At 43.2% G+C, this 25650-nt stretch overlaps 1 pseudogene; it reads right to left on the minus strand.

Moving 5' to 3' along the window:
* Positions 1-1081: 1081 nt before the first annotated feature.
* LOC119321189 lies at positions 1082-23786 on the minus strand (annotated as a pseudogene).
* Between the last annotated feature and the right edge of the window lie 1864 nt (positions 23787-25650).

A 25650-nucleotide genomic window follows, 5' to 3' on the forward strand; every position in this document is an offset into this window, starting at 1 on the left:
TCACCTCAAGTATCCGTGGGCATGATTATACGATATGCATCACACAATCTCAGATTCATCCAACCAACACAAAGTACTTCAAAGAGTGCCCCAAAGTTTCTACCGGAGATTCAAGAAAACGTGTGCCAACCCCTATGCATAGGTTCATGGGCGAAACCCGCAAGTTGGTCACCAAAACATACACCAAGTGGCACGTGATATCCCATTGTCACCACAGATAAACACGGCAAGACATACATCAAGTGTTCTCAAATAAAGACTCAATCCGATAAGATATCTTCAAGAGGGAAACTCAATTCATCGCAAGAGAGTAGAGGGGGAGAAACATCATAAGATCCAACTATAATAACAAAGCTCGCGATACATCAAGATCGTGCCATAGAAAGAACACGAGAGAGAGAGATCAAACACATAGCTACTGGTACATACCCTCAGCCTCGAGGGTGAACTACTCCCTCCTCATCATGGATAGCACCGGGATGATGAAGAAGGCCACCGGTGATGGGTTCCCCCTCTGGCGGGGTGCCGGAATGGGCTCCCAAGAGGTTTTTGGTGGCTACAGAGGCTTGCGGCGGCGGAACTCCCAATCTATCTTGATATTCGATGTTTTTAGGGTACGTAGGCTTATATAGGCGAAAGAAGTCGGTCGGGAGGTGCTCGAGGGACCCACGAGACAGGGGGCGCGCCCCCTATCTCCTGGCCTCCTCGAGGATCTTCTGACTTGAACTCCAAGTCTCTAGGATGATATTCTTCCCAAAAATAACGCTGCCGAAGGTTTCATTCCGTTTGGACTCCGTTTGATATTCCTTTTCTTTGAAATACTGAAACAGGCAATAAAACAACAATATGGGCTGGGCCTCCGGTTAGCAGGTTAGTCCCAAAAATGATATAAATGTGTAAAATAAAGCCCATAAACATCCAAAAGGGGTAATATAATAGCATGGAACAATCAAAAATTATAGATACGTTGGAGACGTATCAGGAGCCCTGGCAGGGGAGATGGTTGTCCAAGGCCGCTCGAGTGATTCTAATGAATTCCTCCTTAATTAGCCTCTTGATGTACCTCAGGGGATTCTATAGTCTACATGAATCCCTTCACCAGGAGGTCACCAAGCTCCTCTCCAGATTCTTTTGGGCTGGAGAGAATAATAAACAAAAGTACCACATGATGAAGTGGTCTGAGATCTGTAAGCCCAAGGACCAAGGGGGCCTTGGGGTCATCTCATCCAAGCGGATGAACATATCCCTCCTCTCCAAATGGCTCTGGCGTATCCAGACCTATGAGGGAGGATTGTGGTTGGAGATTATTCGCACGAAGTACCTTCGCGGACAACCGTTGGCCTTCGCCTCTCGCTCTGGAGGATCCCAATTCTGGCAAACGGTGGTCCGATTGATGCCGATCTTGCGTATTGGGACCTCCATTAAAGTGGGCTCCGGATCCGGCACCCTATTTTGGCTTGATAGGTGGGCCGGGAAACGGCCCTTTGCGGAGCGCTTTCATGCTTTATTCTCGATTTGTGCCCATCCACAGCTCTCTGTGGCCGTGGCTCTGGCCGACTTGGGCGCCATTGCCTTCCGCCGCACCTTTGGGGCGACGGAACGCGAGCAATGGGACGAATTGCTTTTGTGTATTGCCCTTCACCCCCTCCCTTGAGCCCGATTTGCTCTCTTGGCACCTAGAACCGAGTTGCCGGTTCTCAACTAGGTCCCTTTACCAGGCGATTGTTCCTTCGCCGGGACTGGTAGAACTAGCGGTTCTTTGGGAAATCAAACTCCCCTTGAAGATCCGCATTTTTCTTTGGCAATGGGTCCGAGGCCGCCTACCTTCGGGTACGGAGGTACAGAAACGTAATGGACCTGGGGACGGCCTCTGCCCCATTTGTTTGGTCCCGGAAGACTGCAACCACATCTTCTTTCGATGTCCGGTGGCACTATTCCTATGGAGTTGTTTCCGGGAGGTGATTGGTGGTAATTGGTGCCACGACAACCTCCCGGACTTGTTTGGGGAGGTCCTTAGACTACCCGGTCCTACGCGTCCACCCATTTGGTTGGCGCTGGGTACCCTGGCTTGGACGTTATGGTGTTGCCGTAATGAACTTGTCATCAAACGTGTGATTCCATGCCGCGTGACTGATGCAATCTACAAAATGTGTGGCTTCTTATAGCTTTGGAGACCTCTTAGCAAGCGGCGTGACCGAGACTTCATCGACAACATCATTGCGGGTCTCCGTTCCTCGGCCTCGGCTTTTGCTCCACCGCCTCCTCCTCCCGAGCCGGATTAGTCTTTTTTAGCTTTGTTTGGAGCTTGTCTTGCTGTGCCCCCAGCACGACTTTATGACTTGATTGCACTATGTACTGACTTGTTGGATGCATTGGGTCGTTGCTTTATAATATAAAGCAGGGGAAACCCTTTTTCTTAAGTGAAATACAGGAAATGATCGTAATGCACAATAGAGGGCTAATCCCTATTTAGTGCCTTAAGTGTTGTTTTCTATTGTTCTGGCAACTTGGCGCACATCCCCCCACCCCAACCCCGTCTGCCCATTTTTTTAACCTTCAAAAAATAGGTGTACAATGACGACTGGAACACCAACAGTCAAGACTTAGTTATACATGAATTTATTTTTTTAAAAAACTCCACCCATATATTGATCAAATAACAATAGTCTTACAATCGTTCATTACTGCTACCTCTTGAGCACTGCCTTGGATTTCCCCGAAGAGGAGAGGATGATGCAGCAAAGTAGCGTAAGTATTTCCCTCAGTTTTTGAGAACCACGGTATCAATCTAGTAGGAGACCATGCACAAGTCCCTCGTACCTACACAAAACGATAGCTACTCGCAACCAATGCGATTAGGGGTTGTCAATCCCTTCATGGTCACTTACGAGAGTGAGATCTGATAGAGATGATAAATAATATTTTTGGTATTTTTGATAGATAGAATCAAGGTGAAAAGTAAAAGGCAAAGTAAAAACAAAGCAAGTAATAAAGCGATAGAGATTGATATGATGAGATTAGACCCGGGGGCCATAGGTTTCACTAGTGGCTTCTCTAAGAGCATAGATATTCTACGGTGGGTAAACAAATTACTGTTGAGCAATTGACAGAATTGAGCATAGTTATGAGCATATCTAGGTAATGATCATGTATATAGGCATCACGTCCGAGACAAGTAGATCGAGACGATTCTGCATCTACTACTATTACTCCACTCATCGACTGCTATCCAGCATGCATCTAGAGTATTAAGTTAAAAATAGAGTAATGCCTTAAGCAAGATGACATGATGTAGAGGGATAAATTCATGCAATATGATAAAAAACCCATCTTGTTATCCTCGATGGCAACAATACAATACGTGCCTTGCTGCCCCTGCTGTCACTTGGAAAGGACACCGCAAGATTGAACCCAAAGCTAAGCACTTCTCCCATTGCAAGAACTACCAATCTAGTTGGCCAAACCAAAAAGGATAATTCGAAGAGACTTGCAAAGATAACTCAATCATACATAAAAGAATTCAGAGAGGATTCAAATATTTTCCATAGATAAGTTGGATCATAAACCCACAATTCATCGGTCTCAACAAACACACCGTAAAAAGAAGATTACATCGAATAGATCTCCACGAGAGAGGGGGAGAACATTGTATTGAGATCCAAAAAGAGAGAAGAAGCCATCTAGCTACTAGCTATGGACCCGAAGGTCTGAAGTAAACTACTCACACTTCATCGGAGGGGCTATGGTGTTGATGTAGAAGCCCTCCATGGTGGATGCCCCCTCCAGTGGAGCTCCGGAACAGGCCCCAAGATGGGATCTCGTGGATACAGAAGGTTGCGGCAGTGGAATTAGGTTTTTGGATCCTGTTCTGATCGTTTGGGGATACGTAGGTATATATAGGAGGAAGGAGTACGTCGGTGGAGCAGTAGGGGCCCACGAGGTAGGGGGGCGCCCCCCACCCTCGTGACTGCCTCTTTTGTTCCTTGGAGCAGGGTCCAAGTCTCTTGGATCACGTTCGGTGAGGAAATCACGTTCCCGAAGGTTTTATTCCATTTGGACTCCGTTTGATATTCCGTTTCTTCGAAACACTGAAATAGGCAAAAACAGCAATTCTGGGCCGGGCCTCCGGTTAATAGGTTAGTCCCAAAAATAATATAAAAGTGGAAAATAAAGCCCAATATAGTCCAAAACAGTAGATAAAGTAGCATGGAGCAATCAAAAATTATAGATACGTTGGAGACGTATCAAGCATCCCCAAGCTTAATTCCTGCTCGTCCTCGAGTAGGTAAATGATAAAAAAGAATTTTTGATGCGGAGTGATACTTTGGCATAATTTCAATGTAAATCTTCTTAATTGTGATATGAATATTCAGATCCGAAAGATTCAAGACAAAAGTTCATATTGACATAAAAATAATAATACTTCAAGCATACTAATCAAAGCAATTATGTCTTCTCAAAATAGCATGGCAAAAGAAAGTTCATCCCTACAAATTCATATAGTTAGGCTATGCTTCATTTTCGTCACACAAAGATGTTCCCAACTTCTATACCCCCGATGAAAAGCCAAGCAATTGTTTCATACTTAAACAATCTCAAACTTTTTCAACCTTCACGCAATACATGAGCGTGAGCCATGGATATAGCACTATGGGTGGAATAGAATATGATGATGGGATTGTGTGGAGAAGACAAAAAAAGGAGAAAGTCTCACATTGACGAGGCTAATCAACGGGCTATGGAGATGCCCATCAATTGATGTCAACATGAGGAGTAGGGATTTCTATGCAACGGATGCACTAGAGCTATGAATGCTCAACAAAAGAAAACTAGTGGGTGTGCATCCAACTCGCTTGCTCATGAAGACCTAGGGCATTTGAGGAAGCCCATCGTAGGAATATACAAGCCAAGTTCTATAATGAAAAATTCCCACTAGTATAAAAAGGACAACTTTATGAGACTCACTACATGAAGAACAAGGTGCTACTTTGAAGCACAATGTATGAGACTCACTACATGAGGAACAAGGTGCTACTTTGAAGCACAAGTGTGGAAAAAGAGATAGTAGCATTGCCCTTTTTTCTCTCTTTTTTTCTTTTTTTTCTTCTTTCTCTTTTTTTGGGCCTTTCCTTTTTTTCTTTTGGCCTTTCTTTTTTTTTCTTTTTTTTTCTTTTTGGGAAATGCTCTAACAATGATGATCATCACACTTCTATTGATTACAACGTAAGGATTACAACTCGAAACTTAGAACAAGATATGACTCTATATGAATGCCTCCGACGGTGTACCGGGATGGTGCAATGAATCAAGAGTGACATGTATGAAAAATAATGCATGGTGGCCTTGCCACAAATACGATGTCAACTACATGATCATGCAATGGCAATATGACAAAAGTAATGTATGTCATGATGATGATGATGGAAGTTGCATGGAAATATATCTCGGAATGGCTATGGAAATGCCATGATAGGTAGGTATGGTGGCTGTTTTGAGGAAGATATAAGGAGGTTTATGTGTGATAGAGCGTATTGTATCACGGGGTTTGGATGCACCGGCTAAGTTTGCACCAACTCTCAAGGTGAGAAAGGGCAATGCACGGTACCGAAGAGGCTAGCAAAGGCGGAAAGGTGAGAGTGCGTATAATCCATGGACTCAACATTAGTCAAAAGAACTCATATAATTATTGCAAAAATTTAGAAGTCATCAAAAATCAAGTACTGCGTGCATGCTCCTAGGGGGATAGATTGTTAGGAAAAGACCATCACTCTTCCCCGACCGCCACTCATAAGGATGCACAAGCCAGGTACACTTCATGTTTCAAATTTGTTACACAACTTTAACCATACGTGCATGCTACGGGACTTGCAAACTTCAACACAAGCATTTCTCAAATTCATAATCACCCAACTAGCACGACTTTGATATTATCACCTCCATATCTCAAAACAATTATCAAGCATCAAACTTATCTTAGTATTCAATTCACTCAAAAGAAAGTTTCACATATCTTGAATACCAAGTATATTAACATTAAGCAAATTACCATGCTATTAACAACTCTCAAAATAATCTAAGTGAAGCATGAGAGATCAATAGTTTCTTTAAAACAAATCCACCACCGTGATCTAAAAGATATAAGTGAAGTACTAGAGCAAAAATTATCACGCTCAAAAGATATAAGTGAAGCACTATGAGCAAAACTATCAAGCTCAAAAGATATAAGTGAAGCACATAGAGTATTCTAACAAATTCCAATTTATGTATGGCTCTCTAAAAAGGTGTGTACAGCAAGTATTATTGTGGTAAACTAACAAGCAAAGACGCTAATAATAAAAGACGCTTCAAGCAAAACACATATCATGTGGTGAATAAAAATATAGCTCCAAGTAAATTACCGATGGAAGTGGACGAAAGAGGGGATGCCTTCCGGGGCATCCCCAAGCTTTGAATTTTTGGTGTCCCTGGATTATCTTGGGGGTGCCATGGGCATCCCCAAGCTTAGGCTCTTGCCACTCCTTGTTCCATAATCCATCAAAAGAATTCACCCCAAACTTGAAAACTTCACAACACAAAACTCAACAGAAATCTCGTGAGCTCCGTTAGAGAAAGAAAACAAAAGACTACTTCAAGGTACTGTAATGAACCCATTCTTTATTTATATTGGTGTTAAACCTACTGTATTCCAACTTCTCTATGGATTATAAACTATTTTACTAGCCATAGACTCATCAAAATAAGCAAACAACACACGCAAAACAGAATCTGTCAAAAACAGAACAGTCTGTAGCAATTTGTAACTAACGCAAACTTATGGAACTCTAAAACTTCTACCAAAATAGAAAGTCCTGGAAATTTTGTTTATTGAACAGAAGCAAAAAGAATCAACACAAAAGCACGTTCCTGTGAATTAACAAAATTATATTCGTGCGCACAAAGTTTCTGTTTTTCAGCAGAATCAAATCAACTATCATCGTAGGTTATCCTATAGGTTCTACTTGGCACAAACACTAATTAAAAGATAAAACCACATCCAAACAGAGGCTAGATGGATTATTTATTCCTAAACAGAAGCAAAAACAAAAAACACAAATAAAATTGGGTTGCCTCCCAACAAGCGCTATCGTTTAACGCCCCTAGCTAGGCATAAAAGCAAAGATAGATCTAGGTATTGCCATCTTTGGTAGGCAATCCATAAGTGGCTCTCATGATAGATTCATATGGCAATTTTATTTTCTTTCTAGGGAAGTGTTCCATGCCCTTCTTTAAGGGAAATTGGAATCTAATATTCCCTTCCTTCATATCAATAATTGCACCAATCGTTCTAAGGAAAGGTCTACCAAGAATAATAGGACATGAAGGATTGCAATCTATATCAAGAACGATAAAATCTACGGGCACATAATTCATATTTGCAACAATAAGAACATCATTAATTCTTCCCATAGTCTTTTTAATAGTGGAATCCGCAAGATGCAAGTTTAGAGAGCAATCATCAATATCACGGAAATCTAGCAAATCACACAAAGCTTTGGGAATAGTAGAGACACTAGCACCCAAATCACACAAAGCATGAAACTCATAATCTTTAATTTAAATTTTAATAGTAGGTTCCCACTCATCATAGAGTTTTCTAGGGATAGAAACTTTCAACTCAAGTTTTTCTTCATAGGATTGCATCAAGGCATCAACAATGTGTTCGGTAAAGGCCTTATTTTGACTATAAGCATGAGGAGAATCTAGCACGGATTGCAACAAGGAAATACAACCAATCAAAGAGCAATTTTCATAATTAAATTCCTTGAGATCCAAAATAGTCGGTTTACCAACATCTAGGTTTTTATTTCTTTCAATCCCACTTTCATCAATTTCATCATCAAGATCTAGAAACTCTGAATTCTTAGAACGCCTTCTAGGTAAAGGAAGATCATATTAAGTTTCATCAAGATTCATATTGCAAAACAAAGATTTAATGGGGGACACATCAATAACTTTTAGATCTTCATCTTGATTTTCATAGAAATTGGAAGAACATGCTTTAATAAAGGCATCTTTGGAAGCACGCATCCTAGCGGTTCTTTCTTTGCACTCATCAATGGAAATTCTCATGGCTTTGAGAGACTCATTGATATCATGCTTAGGAGGAATAGATCTAAGCTTTAAAGAATCAATTTCAAGAGAAATTCTATCAACGTTCCTAGCCAAATCATCAACTTTAAGCAATTTCTCTTCAAGCAAAGCATTAAAATTCTTTTGTGAATTCATAAACTCTTTAATACTACTCTCAAATTCAGAGGGCATCTTATTAAAATTTCCATAAGAGTTGTTGTAGGAATTTCCATAATTATTAGAAGGATTACTAGGATAAGGCCTATGATTAAAATTCCCTCTATAAGCGTTGTTTCCAAAACTATTCCTACCAACAAAATTCACATCCATAGATTCATTATTATTCTCAAGCAAAGTAGATAAAGGCATATCATTGGGATCAAGAGGAGTATTTTTATTAGCAAACATCTTCATAAGTTCATCCATCTTTTCACTCAAAACATTGATTTCTTCTATAGCATGCACTTTTTTACTAGAAGATCTTTCGGTGTGCCATTGAGAATAATTAGCCATAATATTATCAAGCAATTTGGTAGCATCTCCTAACGTAATTTCCATAAACGTGCCTCCCGCGGCCGAATCTAAAAGATTTCTAGAAGCAAAATTCAATCCGGCATAAAATTTTTGTATGATCATCCATAAATTCAAACCATGAGTAGGGCAATTGCGAAGCATCAATTTCATTCTTTCCCAAGATTGGGCAACATGCTCATGATCAAGTTGTTTAAAATTCATAATATCGTTCCTAAGAGTGATGATCTTAGCGGGAGGAAAATACTTAGAGATAAAAGCATCTTTGCACTTGTTCCAAGAATCAATACTATTTTTAGGCAAAGACGAAAATCAAACTTTAGCACGATCTCTAAGTGAAAACGGAAATAAATTCAATTTGACAATATTGTTATCCGTATCTTTCTTATTTTGCATATCACACAAATCAACAAAATTGTTTAGATGAGTAGCGGCATCTTCACTAGGAAGGCCGGCGAATTGATCTTTCATAACAAGATTCAGCAAGGCGGTATTGATTTCACAAGACTCATCATTATTAAGAGGAGCAATCGGAGTACTAAGGAAATCATTATTATTGGTATTCGAGAAGTCACACAATTTGGTATTATCTTGCGCCATGGCAACAAGTAATCCAACACACAAGCAAACAGAAAGGCAACGGGAAAAAGGCAAACCGGAAAGAGAGGAGGACATTGGGAAAGAGAGGGCGAATAAAACGGCAAGGGGTGAAGTGGGGGAGAGGAAAACGAGAGGCAAATGGCAAATAATGTAATGCAAGAGAGAGGGATTGTGATGGGTACTTGGTATGGTTGACTTGCTTGTGTGAGCCTCCCTGGCAACGGCGCTAGAAATTCTTCTTGCTACCTCTTGAGCACTGCGTTGGATTTCCCCGAAGAGGATAGGATGATGCAGCAAAGTAGCGTAAGTATTTCCCTCAGTTTCTGAGAACCAAGGTATCAATCCAGTAGGAGACCACGCACAAGTCCCTTGTACCTACACAAAACGATAGCTACTCACAACCAACGCGATTAGGGGTTGTCAATCCCTTCACGGTCACTTACGAGAGTGAGATCTGATAGAGATGATAAATAATATTTTTGGTATTTTTGATAGATAGATGCAAGGTGAAAGTAAAAGGCAAAGTAAAAACAAAGCAAGTAATAAAGCGATAGAGATTGATATGATGAGATTAGACCCCGGGGCCATAGGTTTCACTAGTGGCTTCTCTCAAGAGCATAGATATTCTACGGTGGGTGAACAAATTACTGTTGAGCAATTGACAGAATTGAGCATAGTTATGAGCATATCTAGGTAATGATCATGTATATAGGCATCACGTCCAAGACAAGTAGATCGAAACGATTCTGCATCTACTACTATTACTCCACTCATCGACCGCTATCTAGCATGTATCTAGAGTATTAAGTTAAAAATAGAGTAATGCCTTAAGCAAGATGACATGATGTAGAGGGATAAATTCATGCAATATGATAAAAAACCCATCTTGTTATCCTCGATGGCAACAATACAATACGTGCCTTGCTGCCCCTGCTGTCACTGGGAAAGGACACCGCAAGATTGAACCCAAAGCTAAGCACTTCTCCCATTGCAAGAACTGTTGGGGAACGCAGTAATTTCAAAAATTTCCTACGCACACGCAAGATCATGGTGATGGCATAGCAACGAGAGGGGAGAGTGTGTCCACGTACCCTCGTAGACCAAAAGCGGAAGCGTTATGACAACGCGGTTGATGTAGTCGTACGTCTTCACGATCCGGCCGATCCAAGCACCGAACGTACGGCACCTCCGTGTTCAGCACACGTTCAGCTCGATGACGTTCCCCGGACTCCGATCCAGCAGGGTGTCGGGGATGAGTTCCGTCAGCACGACAGCATGGTGACGATGATGATGTTCTACCGGCGCAGGGCTTCGCCTAAACTCTGCGACGATATAACCGAGGTGGAATATGGTGGAGGGGGGCACCGCACATGGCTAAGGAACAATCCGTAGATCAACTTGTGTGTTCTAGGGTGCCCCCTTGCCCCCGTATATAAAGGAGCAAGGGGGGGAGGCCGGCCGGCCCTAGAGGGCACGCCAGGAGGAGTCCTCCTCCTAGTAGGAGTAGGACTCACCCTTTCCTACTCCTACTAGGAGGGGGAAAGGAAGAGGGAGAGGGAGAAGGAAAGAGGGGGGCGCCGCCCCCCCTCCTAGTCCAATTCGGACCAGAGGGGGAGGGGGCGTGCGGGCCATGCTGGACGCCCCTCTCTCTCTCCACTAAGGCCCATAAGGCCCATTACTCTCCGGGGGGGGGGGGTCCGGTAACCCTCCGGCACTCCGGTTTTCTCCGAAAACGCCCGGAACACTTCCGGTGTCCGAATATAACCGTCCAATATATCAATCTTTATGTATCGACCATTTCGAGACTCCTCGTCAGGTCCGTGATCACATCCGGGACTCCGAACAAACTTTGGTACATCAAAACTTATAAACTCATAATAAAACTATCATCATAACGTTAAGCGTGCGGACCCTACGGGTTTGAGAACTATGTAGACATGACCTAGAACTATTCTCGATCAATAACCAATAGTGGAACCTGGATGTTCATATTGGCTCCTACATATTCAACGAAGATCTTTATCAGTCAAACCGCATAACAACATACGTTGTTCCCTTTGTCATCGGTATGTTACTTGCCCGAGATTCGATCGTCAGTGTCCAATACCTAGTTCAATCTTGTTACCGGCAAGTCTCTTTACTCGTTCCGTAATACATCATCCCATAACTAACTCATTAGTTACAATGCTTGCAAGGCTTAAGTGATGTGTATTACCGAGAGGGCCCAGAGATACCTCTCCGACAATCGGAGTGACAAAACCTAATCTCGAATTACGCCAACCCAACATGTACCTTCGGAGACACCTGTAGAGCACCTTTATAATCACCCAGTTACGTTGTGACGTTTGGTAGCACACAAAGTGTTCCTCCGGTAAACGGGAGTTGCATAATCTCATAGTCATAGGAACATGTATAAGTCATGAAGAAAGCAATAGCAACATACTAAACGATCAAGTGCTAAGCTAACAGAATGGGTCAAGTCAATCACATCATTCTCCTAATGATGTGGTCCCGTTAATCAAATGACAACTCATGTCTATGGTTAGGAAACTTAACCATCTTTGATTAACGAGCTAGTCCGGTAGAGGCATACTAGTGACACTATGTTTGTCTATGTATTCACACATGTATTATGTTTCCGGTTAATACAATTCTAGCATGAATAATAAACATTTATCATGATATAAGGAAATAAATAATAACTTTATTATTGCCTCTAGGGCATATTTCCTTCAGTCTCCCATTTGCACTAGAGTCAATAATCTAGATTACATAGTAATGATCCTAACACCCATGGAGTCTTGGCGCTGATCATGTTTTGCTCGTGAGAGAGGCTTAGTCAACGGGTCTGCTATATTCAGATCCGTATGTATGTTGCAAATTTCTATGTCTCCCACTTGGACTTGGTCCCGGATGGAATGTAAGCGTCTCTTGATGTGCTTGGTCCTCTTGTGAAATCTGGATTCCTTTGCCAAGGCAATTGCACCAGTATTGTCACAGAAGATCTTCATTGGTCCCGATGCACTAGGTATAACACCTAGATCAAAAATGAACTCCTTCATCCAGACTCCTTCATTTGCTGCTTCCGAAGCAGCTATGTACTCCGCTTCACATGTAGATCCCGCCACGACGCTTTGTTTAGAACTGCACCAACTTACAGCTCCACCGTTTAATAAAAATACGTATCCGGTTTGCGATTTAGAATCGTCCAGATCAGTGTCAAAGCTTGCATCGACGTAACCGTTTACGACTAGCTCTTTGTCACCTCCATATACGAGAAACATATCCTTAGTCCTTTTCAGGTATTTCAGGATGTTCTTGACCGCTGTCCAGTGATCCACTCCTGGATTACTTTGGTACCTCCCTGCCAAACTAATAGCAAGGCATACATCAGGTCTGGTACACAGCATTGCATACATGATAGAGCCTATGGCTGAAGCATAGGGAACTCCTTTCATTTTCTCTCTATCTTCTGCAGTGATCGGGCATTGAGTCTGACTCAATTTTATACCTTGTAATACATGCAAGAACCCTTTCTTTGCCTGATCCATATTGAACTTTTTCAACACTTTATCAAGGTACGTGCATTGTGAAAGTCCAATCAAGTGTCTTGATCTATCTCTATAGATCTTGATGCCCAATATGTAAGCAGCTTCACCGAGGTCTTTCATTGAAAAACTTCTGTTCAAGTGTCCTTTTATGCTATCCAGAAATTCTATATCATTTCCAATCAACAATATGTCGTCCACATATAATATTAGAAATGCTACAGAGCTCCCACTCACTTTCTTGTAAATACAGGCTTCTCCAAAAGTCTGTATAAAACCATATGCTTTGATCACACTATCAAAGCGTTTATTCCAACTCCGAAAGGCTTGCACCAGACCATAGATTGATCGTTGGAGCTTGCACACTTTGTTAGCTCCCTTAGGATCAATAAAACCTTCCGGTTGCATCATATACAACTCTTCTTCCAGAAATCCATTCAGGAATGCAGTTTTGACATCCATCTGCCATATTTCATAATCATAAAATGCGGCAATCGCTAACATGATTCGGACAGACTTAAGCATCGCTACGGGTGAGAAGGTCTCATCGTAGTCAACCCCTTGAACTTGTCGAAAACCTTTTGCAACAAGTCGAGCTTTATAGACAGTTACATTACCGTCAGCGTCAGTCTTCTTCTTAAAGATCCATTTATTCTCAATGGCTTGCCGATCATCGGGCAAGTCAACCAAAGTCCATACTTTGTTCTCATACATGGATCCCATCTCAGATTTCATGGCTTCTAGTCATTTTGCGGAATCTGGGCTCATCGTCGCTTCCTCATAGTTCATAGGTTCATCATGGTCAAGTAACATGACTTCCAGAATAGGATTACCGTACCACTCTGGTGCGGATTTTATTCTGGTAGACCTACGAGGTTCAGTAGAAACTTGATCTGAAGTTTCATGATCAATATCATTAGCTTCCTCACTAATTGGTGTAGGTGTCACAGAAACCGATTTTTGTGATGAACTACTTTCCAATAAGGGAGTAGATACGGTTATCTCATCAAGTTCTACTTTCCTCCCACTCACTTCTTTCGAGAGAAACTCTTTCTCTAAAAAGGATCCATTCTTAGCAACGAATGTTTTGCCTTCAGATCTGTGATAGAAGGTGTACCCAACTGTCTCCTTTGGGTATCCTATGAAGACACATTTCTCCGATTTAGGTTCGAGCTTATCTGGTTGAAGTTTCTTCACATAAGCCTCGCAGCCCCAAACTTTAAGAAACGACAACTTTGGTTTCTTGCCAAACCACAGTTCATAAGGCGTCGTCTCAACGGATTTTGATGGTGCCCTATTCAATGTGAATGCGGCCGTCTCTAAAGCATAACCCCAAAACGATAGCGGTAAATCAGTAAGAGACATCATAGATCGCACCATGTCTAGTAAAGTAGGATTACGACGTTCGGACACACCATTTCGTTGTGGTGTTCCGGGTGGCGTGAGTTGCGAAACTATTCCGCATTGTTTCAAATGTAAACCAAACTCGTAACTCAAATATTCTCCTCCACGATCAGATCGTAGAAACTTTATTTTCTTGTTACGATGATTTTCCACTTCACTCTGGAATTCTTTGAACTTTTCAAATGTTTCAGACTTGTGTTTCATTAAGTAGATATACCCATATCTGCTCAAATCATCTGTGAAGGTGAGAAAATAATGATATCTGCCACGAGCTTCAACATTCATCGGACCACATACATCTGTATGTATGATTTCCAACAAATCTGTTGCTCTCTCCATAGTACCGGAGAACGGTGTTTTAGTCATCTTGCCCATGAGGCACGGTTCGCAAGTACCAAGTGATTCATAATCAAGTGATTCCAAAAGTCCATCAGTATGGAGTTTCTTCATGCGCTTTACACCGATATGACCTAAACGGCAGTGCCACAAATAAGTTGCACTATCATTATCAACTCTGCATCTTTTGGCTTCGACATTATGAATATGTGTATCACTACTATTGAGATTCAATAAAAATAGACCACTCTTCAAAGGTGCATGACCATAAAACATATTACTCATATAAATAGAACAACCATTATTCTCTGATTTAAATGAATAACCGTCTCGCATCAAACAAGATCCAGATATAATGTTCATGCTTAACGCTGGCACCAAATAACAATTATTCAGGTCTAAAACTAATCCCGAAGGTAGATGTAGAGGTAGCGTGCCGACCGCGATCACATCGACTTTGGAACCGTTTCCCACGCGCATCGTCACCTCGTCCTTGGCCAGTGCTCGCTTATTCCGTAGTCCCTGTTTCGAGTTGCAAATGTTAGCAACAGAACCAGTATCAAATACCCAGGTGCTACTGCGAGCTCTAGTAAGGTACACATCAATAACATGTATATCACATATACCTTTATTCACCTTGCCATCCTTCTTATCCGCCAAATACTTGGGGCAGTTCCGCTTCCAGTGTCTAGTCTGCTTGCAGTAGAAGCACTCAGTTTCAGGCTTAGGCCCAGACTTGGGTTTCTTCTCTTGAGCAGCAACTTGCTTGCCGTTCTTCTTGAAGTTCCCCTTCTTCTTCCCTTTGCCCTTTTCCTTGAAACTAGTGGTCTTGTTGACCATCAACACTTGATGCTCCTTCTTGATTTCTACCTCCGCAGCCTTTAGCATTGCGAAGAGCTCGGGAATTGTTTTGTTCATCCCTTGCATATTATAGTTCATCACGAAGCTCTTATAGCTTGGTGGCAGTGATTGGAGAATTCTGTCAATGACGCTATCATCCGGAAGATTAACTCCCAGTTGAATCAAGTGATTATTATACCCAGACATTTTGAGTATATGCTCACTGACAGAACTATTCTCCTCCATCTTGCAGCTGTAGAACTTATTGGAGACTTCATATCTCTCAATCCGGGCATTTGCTTGAAATATTAACTTCAACTCCTGGAACATCTCATATGCTCCATGACGTTCAAAACGTCGTTGAAGACCCGGTTCTAAGCCGTAAAGCATGGCACACTGAACTATAGAGTAGTCATCAGCTTTGCTCTGCCAGACGTTCACAACATCTGGCATTGCTCCTGCAGCAGGCCTGGCACCCAGCGGTGCTTCCAGGACGTAATTCTTCTGTGCAGCAATGAGGATAATCCTCAAGTTACGGACCCAGTCCGTGTAATTGCTACCATCATCTTTCAACTTTGCTTTCTCAAGGAATGCATTAAAATTCAACGGAACAACAGCACGAGCCATCTATCTACAACAAACATAGACAAGCAAAATACTATCAGGTACTAAGTTCATGATAAATTTAAGTTCAATTAATCATATTACTTAAGAACTCCCACTTAGACAGACATCTCTCTAGTCATCTAAGTGATCACGTGATCCAAATCAACTAAACCATAACCGATCATCACGTGAGATGGAGTAGTTTTCAATGGTGAACATCACTATGCTGATCATATCTACTATATGATTCACGTTCGACCTTTCGGTCTCCGTGTTCCGAGGCCATATCTGCATATGCTAGGCTCGTCAAGTATAACCTGAGAATTCTGCGTGTGCAAAACTGGCTTGCACCCCTTGTAGATGGACGTAGAGCTTATCACACCCGATCATCACGTGGTGTCTGGGCACGACGAACTTTGGCAACGGTGCATACTCAGGGAGAACACTTCTTGATAATTTTTAGTGAGAGATCATCTTAAAATGCTACCGTCAAACAAAGCAAGATAAGATGCATAAAGGATAAACATCACATGCAATCAATATAAGTGATATGATATGGCCATCGTCATCTTGTGCTTGTGATCTCCATCTCCGAAGCACCGTCGTGATCACCATCATCACCGGCGCGACACCTTGATCTCCATTGTAGCATCGTTGTCGTTTACGCCATCTATTGCTTCTACGACTATCGCTACCGCTTAGTGATAAAGTAAAGCAATTACAGAGCGTTTGCATTTCATACAATAAAGCGACAACCATATGGCTCCTGCCAGTTGCCGATAACTTCGGTTACAAAACATGATCATCTCATACAATAAAATATAGCATCACGTCTTGACCATATCACATCACAACATGCCCTGCAAAAACAAGTTAGACATCCTCTACTTTGTTGTTGCAAATTTTACGTGGCTGCTACGGGCTTAGCAAGAACCGTTCTTACCTACGCATCAAAACCACAACGATAGTTCATCAAGTTAGTGCTGTTTTAACCTTCTCAAGGACCGGGCGTAGCCACACTCGATTCAGCTAAAGTGAGAGAGACAGACACCCGCTAGCCACCTTTAAGCATGAGTGCTCGTAACGGTGAAACCAGTCTCGCGTAAGCGTACGCGTAATGTCGGTCCGGGCCGCTTCATCTCACAATACCGCCGAACCAAAGTATGACATGCTGGTAAGCAGTATGACTTGTATCGCCCACAACTCACTTGTGTTCTACTCGTGCATATGACATCTACGCATAAAACCTGGCTCGGATGCCACTGTTGGGGAACGCAGTAATTTCAAAAATTTCCTACGCACACGCAAGATCATGGTGATGGCATAGCAACGAGAGGGGAGAGTGTGTCCACGTACCCTCGTAGACCGAAAGCGGAAGCGTTATGACAACGCGGTTGATGTAGTCGTACGTCTTCACGATCCGACCGATCCAAGCACCAAACGTACGGCACCTCCGTGTTCAGCACACGTTCAGCTCGATGACGTTCCCCGGACTCGGATCCAGCAGGGTGTCGGGGATGAGTTCCGTCAGCACGACGGCGTGGTGACGATGATGATGTTCTACCGGTGCAGGGCTTCGCCTAAACTCCGCGACGATATGACCGAGGTGGAATATGGTGGAGGGGGGCACCGCACACGGCTAAGGAACGATTCGTAGATCAACTTGTGTGTTCTAGGGTGCCCCCTTGCCCCCGTATATAAAGGAGAAAGGGGGGAGGCCGGCCGGCCCTAGAGGGCGCGCCAGGAGGAGGAGTCCTCCTCCTAGTAGGAGTAGGACTCCCCCTTTCCTACTCCTACTAGGAGGGGGAAAGGAAGGGGGAGAGGGAGAAGGAAAGAGGGGGGCGCCGCCCCCTCCTAGTCCAATTCGGACAAGAGGGGGAGGGGGCGCACGGCCCATGCTGGCCGCCCCTCTCTCTCTCCACTAAGGCCCATAAGGCCCATTACTCTCCCGGGGGGGTCCGGTAACCCTCCGGCACTCCGGTTTTCTACGAAAACGCCCGAAACACTTCCGGTGTCCAAATATAGCCGTCCAATATATCAATCTTTATGTCTCGACCATTTCGAGACTCCTCTTCATGTCCGTGATCACATCCGGGACTCCGAACAAACTTCGATACATCAAAACTTATAAACTCATAATAAAACTGTCATCGTAACGTTAAGCGTGCGGACCCTACGGGTTCGAGAACTATGTAGACATGACCTAGAACTATTCTCGATCAATAACCAATAGTGGAACCTGGATGTTCATATTGGCTCCTACATATTCAACAAAGATCTTTATCGGTCAAACCGCATAACAACATACGTTGTTCCCTTTGTCATCGATATGTTACTTGCCCGAGATTCGATCGTCGGTATCCAATACCTAGTTCAATCTTGTTACCGGCAAGTCTCTTTACTTGTTCCGTAATACATCATCCCATAACTAACTCATTAGTTACAATGCTTGCAAGGCTTAAGTGATGTGTATTACCGAGGGGGCCCGGAGATACCTCTCCGACAATCGGAGTGACAAAACCTAATCTCGAATTACGCCAACCCAACATGTACCTTCGGAGACACCTGTAGAGCACCTTTATAATCACCCAGTTATGTTGTGACGTTTGGTAGCACACAAAGTGTTCCTCCGGTAAACGGGAGTTGCATAATCTCATAGTCATAGGAACATGTATAAGTCATGAAGAAAGCAATAGCAACATACTAAACGATCAAGTGCTAAGCTAACGGAATGGGTCAAGTCAATCACATCATTATCCTAATGATGTGATCCCGTTAATCAAATGACAACTCATGTCTATGGTTAGGAAACTTAAACATCTTTGATTAACGAGCTAGTCAGGTAGAGGTATACTAGTGACACTATGTTTGTCTATGTATTCACACATGTATTATGTTTCCGGTTAATACAATTCTAGCATGAATAATAAACATTTATCATGATATAAGGAAATAAATAATAACTTTATTATTGCCTCTAGGGCATATTTCCTTCAAGAACTACCAATCTAGTTGGCCAAACCAAAAAGGATAATTCGAAGACACTTGCAAAGATAACTCAATCATACATAAAAGAATTCAGAGAAGATTCAAATATTTTCCATAGATAAGTTGGATCATAAACCCACAATTCATCGGTCTCAACAAACACACCGCAAAAAGAAGATTACATCGAATAGATCTCCACGAGAGAGGGGGAGAACATTGTATTGAGATCCAAAAAGAGAGAAGAAGCCATCTAGCTACTAGCTATGGACCCGAAGGTCTGAAGTAAACTACTCACACTTCATCGGAGGGGCTATGGTGTTGATGTATAAGCCCTCCGTGGTGGATGCCCCCTCCGGCGGAGCTTCGGAACAGGCCTCAAGATGGGATCTCGTGGATACAGAAGGTTGCGACGGTGGAATTAGGTTTTTGGCTCCTGTTCTGATCGTTTGGGGATACGTAGGTATATATAGGAGGAAGGAGTACGTCGGTGGAGCAGTAGGGGGCCCACGAGGTAGGGGACGTGCCCAGGGGGGTGCGCCCCCACCCTCGTGACCGCCTATTTTGTTCCTTGGAGCAGGGTCCAAGTCTCCTGGATCACGTTCGGTGAGAAAATCACGTTCCCGAAGGTTTTATTCCGTTTGGACTCCGTTTGATATTCCGTTTCTTCAAAACACTGAAATAGGCAAAAAAACAGCAATTCTGGGCTGGGCCTCCGGTTAATAGGTTAGTCCCAAAAATAATATAAAAGTGGAAAATAAAGCCCAATATAGTCCAAAACAGTAGATAAAATAGCATGGAGCAATCAAAAATTATAGATGTGTTGGAGACGTATCAATTACATAATTAGCCACGCAGGGCGGAACAGAATTACACAGAATACCATCGGACATGGTATGAAAACTAAATTTTGCTATCTCATGTGCCGCCTTGTTAGCCTGCCTATCAATCTTAACAATCTTGAGATCAATAATAAACTTGGAGGCGCCGATAGCTTCCATTTTTAGATCCACATAAGGAGACCTGTCAACAGTTTCTTTCGCTAGGAAAGAAGCAGCAAAGGAGCAGTCAGTTTCCAAAATAATTGGTTTGTGAAGAGAAATACCAATGTACAGCCCGGCGAGGCACGCACGAAGTTCCGCCTCCTCCGCTCCGGAGCATATTCGAATAAAATCCCAAGAAGACACTAGGACTTCTCCTAGATGATTCCTAGCGACAACCCCAACGCTAGCAGATCTCAAGCTCTCCACAAAACTAGCATCAACATTTATCTTAATATACTCCCGCTCTGGAGGCTTCCAAACAGCACGATCATTTTCTTTTTGCGGACTAAGATTCTCCCCATTCCCCATCACCCCCTTCCCTTTGGTGCTTTGGTCCACTTGCACATGAGCGTTGGAAGTGGAGAAAGTCTTCCAATAATTATCCACGAAGGTAACAAACGCATTCACTGATTCTTTTCCTCTTCCAAAAATCAAATCATTCCTCAGATGCCAAGCTCTCCAGAACATAAATAATACTTGCTCGCGTACCGGAGATCCCAATTGGTCAAGCAGGATGAGAAACCAGTCCGGCCCCGTAAAACTGAACAACTCCTCCCTCGGAATATTCCACACATCCCCCAAGGTGATACGCAAAGCACGCGCCTTAGGGCAGGTCACCAGAGCGTGGAAGATATTTTCATCCTGAACTCCACATATAGTACACATACTGGAGACCGTTTGATGGTGAGTCACTCTATTCACCTGAACCGCCAAACTATTGGTCGCAGCTCTCCAAGCAAAAATTCTTTTTCTTTGCGGAACCTTAGCCTTCCAAATAACGTCCCACAGTCTTCTTTCCTCATTAACAGCAGCACTGGATATTCCTGTCTCGCCCAGGTTGTCCTTGAGATTTAAAGCCAGTATGTACGCACTTTTCACAGAGAACATACCACTTTTCTCATAGTGCCAAGCAACTAGATCACCTTCTCCCACAGACTGAATGCGTAAGTTTAGGATCTCTTCAGCATCATGATGAAAGAATGAGTGCTTAATCAAATTTTCATCCCATCTTCTCATCCCGCTCATGAATAATTCCGACAGCCACTTCAGTCTAGTTCGATGCTTTTTAGCTGTAATTTTTAGTCCTGAAATTCTTGGGAGCCAGTTATCTCTCCAAATGTTAACATTTTTACCATCAACCACTCTCCATATGACCCCTTATTTTAACAGTTCTAGACCATGCATGATTCCTTGCCAATTCACGGACGTGGCTTGCGGGAAAACTGTATCCAAGATGTGACCATTGGGATAATACTTTGCCTTCAAAATCTTAGCACACAATGACTCTGGATACACCAATAAACGCCAGGCCTGTTTAGCTAACAGCGCTTGGTTAAATAACCTAAGGTCATGGAACCCCATTCCTCCCTGTCCTTCTGGTTTTGTTAGTTTGTCCCAAGCTAACCAGTGGGTTTTTCTCCTATCCTCTTCGTCTCCCCACCAGAAGTTTCTTATAATCTGAGCTGGCTCCTCACATAACGAGACTGGAAACTTAAAAAGTCCCATGGCATAAACTGGCAGAGCTTGCAAAACAGCCTTGATTTGAGATTCCTTAATACCAGTAGAAGCATACTTTTCAACCCAATCTGACGCTCTTTTTAAAGTCTTATCTTTGGTCGACTGGAATTTCCCAACCTTCATTCTACCCTCTGGCACCGGAAGACCAAGATATTTATCCTCAAAACCTTCAGCAGTAATATTTAGAATAACCATCGTGGACACCTGATCCTCCATACTACACTTTTTGCCAAATTTAATGGAGCACTTATCCGGGCTAAGAAGCTGACCAGTTCCTTTCTCATAATCCGACAGAATAGTTTTAACAGTTAAGGCTTGGTCAATGGACCCCTTGAAAAAAAAGGAGGCTATCATCTGCAAACAATAAGTGAGATATACCAGGCCCTTGTCTTGTAAGCTTAAACTCTTTAAGAACACCTTTCTCACAAGCGTCCTTTAACAACAAAGAGAGAGCCTCAGCCACAAAAAGAAACAAATAAGGAGATAAAGGATCCCCTTGCCTGAGTCCACATGATGGATAAAAAGGTTCCAATAGCTGTCCATTAAACCGCACCGAAAACTTCATAGAGGTAACACAAGTCATGATCCAATTAATCCATGTTGGCGCAAAACCAAGAGCCCCAAGCATACTTTTAAGAAATTGCCAGTCCACACGATCGTACGCTTTTCCCAAGTCCAACTTGTAAGCGCAAAACTCTCCACGCTTATCTTTCAACGTACTCAACGAGTGAATACATTCAAAAGCAATAAGCGCGTTATCAGAAATTAACCGGCCAGGAATAAAGGCACTCTGAGTGGGAGAAATCATACCATCCAAGAGAGGTCTCAGCCTATTCACTAGACACTTCGATATGATTTTGTAGATGATGTTGCAGAGGCTGATTGGTCTAAAGTCTTTGATGTACTGGGGATTCTTCACTTTAGGAATAAGAACAATAGTGGTGTCATTTATACCATCGGGTATAACACCTGAGATAAAGAATTGTTGGACTGCCCTTACAATATCCTCCTTTATTAATCCCCAATTTCTCTGGAAAAATCTAGCTGGAAAACCATCCGGGCCAGGAGCCTTTAGCGGACCAATTTGGAAAAGGGCATTACTAATCTCTTCCTCCGAAAAAGGTTTACAAAGCTCCACATTCATATCATCATTGACGAGAGGTTTGACAATCGAAATGATACGAGAAGGGTCAACATTAGAATCACACGTATACAGATTCTGAAAAAATGTATTAGTGATACCTTTGATTTCTTCCATATTCTCCGTAATAGACCCATCACTCCTCTTAAGTGCAGAAATATTATTTTTCTTTGCTCTCCAAGAGGCCTTTCTCTGGAAAAAACTTGTATTACGATCCCCCAATATCATTTTGTCAATACAGGACCTCTGCTTCCACATGATTTCTTCCTTAATAAGGAGCTCATCCATGTCCAGAAGGGTTTCCTTTCTCTCCAGAACAGCCGCCTTATCACTTCTTTTAAATAGACCATTCAATCTTTTGCGGGCAGCGTCAAGTTTCTTTGGGAGATAACCAATGTGAACCCTGCTCCATGAATGTAGGGATGTCATTAATTTATCCAAATTACTTGCCACATCCTGAAGATCCCTTACTTGCGTACTTTTATTCCAGCACTTTCTGATATGATCATCCAATGCTTTACTCTCCCGCTCCCAGTATGATTCATATCTCAAATGCTTATTAACAGAGACATTAGGTCGATTCCCCAGCAACTGAATGTACAGAGGATAGTGGTCTGACCTGGAAGATATAATATGTGAAACCTTGCAATGGGGATACATAGCAGACCATTGGGGACATGCCACCGCCCGATCAAGCCGAACCTTCACATTGCGATTACCTTCCTGCTTATTATCATAGGTCCATGGCAACCCATGAAAGCCCAAGTCAAATAGATTGCATTCTGAAAGAATCTCGCGGAAGTTTGCCATGAGCTTAGAAGACCTCTTATGCCAAGAAAAATGCTCATGCTGCCACATTGCTTCATTAAAATCACCCACCAAAAACCATGGACCAAAGCCAAGAGATTTTACCCGTCTCAGGAGCTCCCACATGACATACCTTTGACTTGCCTTTGGTTCTCCATAAACAAAAGTGCATCTCCATTTTGAACCATCACTATTTGAGATATACATGTCAACAAAATGCTCACCAAATTTGTTTAACTCCATAGTAAAACACTCATCCCAAAACACAGCTAAGCCACCACCTTTACCTTTAACTGAAACAGTAAACACATTTTTCATGCCCAACCTATACCTCAACCTCTCAACATATTCTTTATTTTGCCTTGTTTCAGAAAGAAAAATAATATTGGGTCGGTAAGATTTATTGAGACAGACTAATTCTTGAACTGTGCGAGGCCGACCCAGCCCCCGACAGTTCCAGCTAAGCATTTTCATGGCTCCTGACGGGCGACATCAGACGCGTCCGTCAGTTGACCGACAGCCCCCGGGTCGGTTTCTACCTTTGCAGACACCCCATCCTCTTTTCCTTCCCCCACAGACTCTCTCCTCTTACCCTGAACTTCCTCCTCTCCCCCATCTACCTCTTTTGTAACATGAATCATATTCCCATCTATATCTACCTGAGCCTCCACTCTCTCCCAACACACCTTCTTACAAGCTGGAAGAACCACACCGGCTCCCCTACACTCAAAGCTCTCAGCACTAATACTATCAAAACTAAGAACAAGGTCTTGGTCTTCCAAACATCTTTTCTTGTTGCCCGTCGAGCTCTCCAAAATACCAGCAAAAGCGGCCTTGCGACCGGACAAGTTGCTACCACTGTTTGGAGGGGTTGGGACCCCAAACTGTACGTGCTTCACACACGCCGCCTGAACGACGGCCCGTTCCTCCTGCTCCTCCCTGTGAAGCCTTCTCCAGCGCGCCAACTTCGCCGAGCCACCGGAGGCAACCAGGCCCTGTTCGCCACCCCCGACAACCACGTCCACCTTGGTGCCCAGCCGAGCGTCGGCTCCAGGTTGAGCAGTCACTCCCTCCCCCACGGGATCAGAGAGACGATACGGAGCAGCATCAACAGACCCGGCCACACTACCACCTTCAGTCACCGGACCTTTCATGTGTCCAGTACCATCAACCGGGCCTTGATCTTGCCCATCTTCAGCTCTGATCAGTCCCTTCAGAGCAGCAGCAGCAGCAGCAGCCACGGCCGGCTGCACTCCATCATCGGCTTCCAGTAGAGCCAGCCGACCCTCCTGGCCAGCTGACACCGTTGGCAGCACCTTGCCGCTGTCGTCGACGTCCCGGCCGTGCTCGACGCACAGCCCAGTCAGAGAAGGCCCCCCCTCCTAGGCGGCCCCTGACCCTAGCCCATGGCCGCCCACCTGGTAGCCGTGGACGGGCTGATCCGCCCCAGTTATACATGAAGTTATGATTTACACTGAAGTCATCGACTGCATTTTGTTGATCTGTAGACAATATTGTTTGTCTTGTGTGCATAGGATAACAGTGGTCTTCTCTGTACGTTGGAACTGGGCCAGTTCATCTCCCTATTCCATTAATCACGACATGTTGATATAGAAGGGAAATAAAAACTGATCCAGTAATAAATAATTTTGGAAATTTTTATGGTACTAGCCCTAGGCCCATACTTTCATAAATTTGTGTATCTTCTCGTATTCAGTATGATCTAAAAAAGAAGGAAAACACTAATTTTAGTGCGGAGCATCCGTCGCCCGCTGCGCCGTCCGATGAACGCTTGATTGCGAGTCCTTGTGCGCAAGCTGCGAGCGTTCACACGGGGTGTGTGCACAGCTTGTTTTGACTTTTCAGCGCACTCATGATACTGTAAACTACTGTAATTACTAATCATGTGCATCCTGATTGCTACTCGCTGTTATTACGACAAAATGGGAGTACTTCCTTAACTCTACAATTTTTTTTGAGGATCCTTAACTCTACAAATTAAGGCACAAATAAGAACAGGTATATAGTGGTCTCTATTTTTAATTTAAATATTTAGATTGATAGACCGATTTAGCAGCCAAATAGGAACTAAGAATTATCGGCCAAATGATTATGTTTCATGTGGGGCCCGCCCACTGCTCTCTCATCTTAATTTTATATTCATTCGAAAACTCCATTTTCA

The sequence above is a fragment of the Triticum dicoccoides genome, chromosome 6B, assembly GCF_002162155.2.
Source record: "Triticum dicoccoides isolate Atlit2015 ecotype Zavitan chromosome 6B, WEW_v2.0, whole genome shotgun sequence".
NCBI lineage: Eukaryota > Viridiplantae > Streptophyta > Magnoliopsida > Poales > Poaceae > Triticum > Triticum dicoccoides.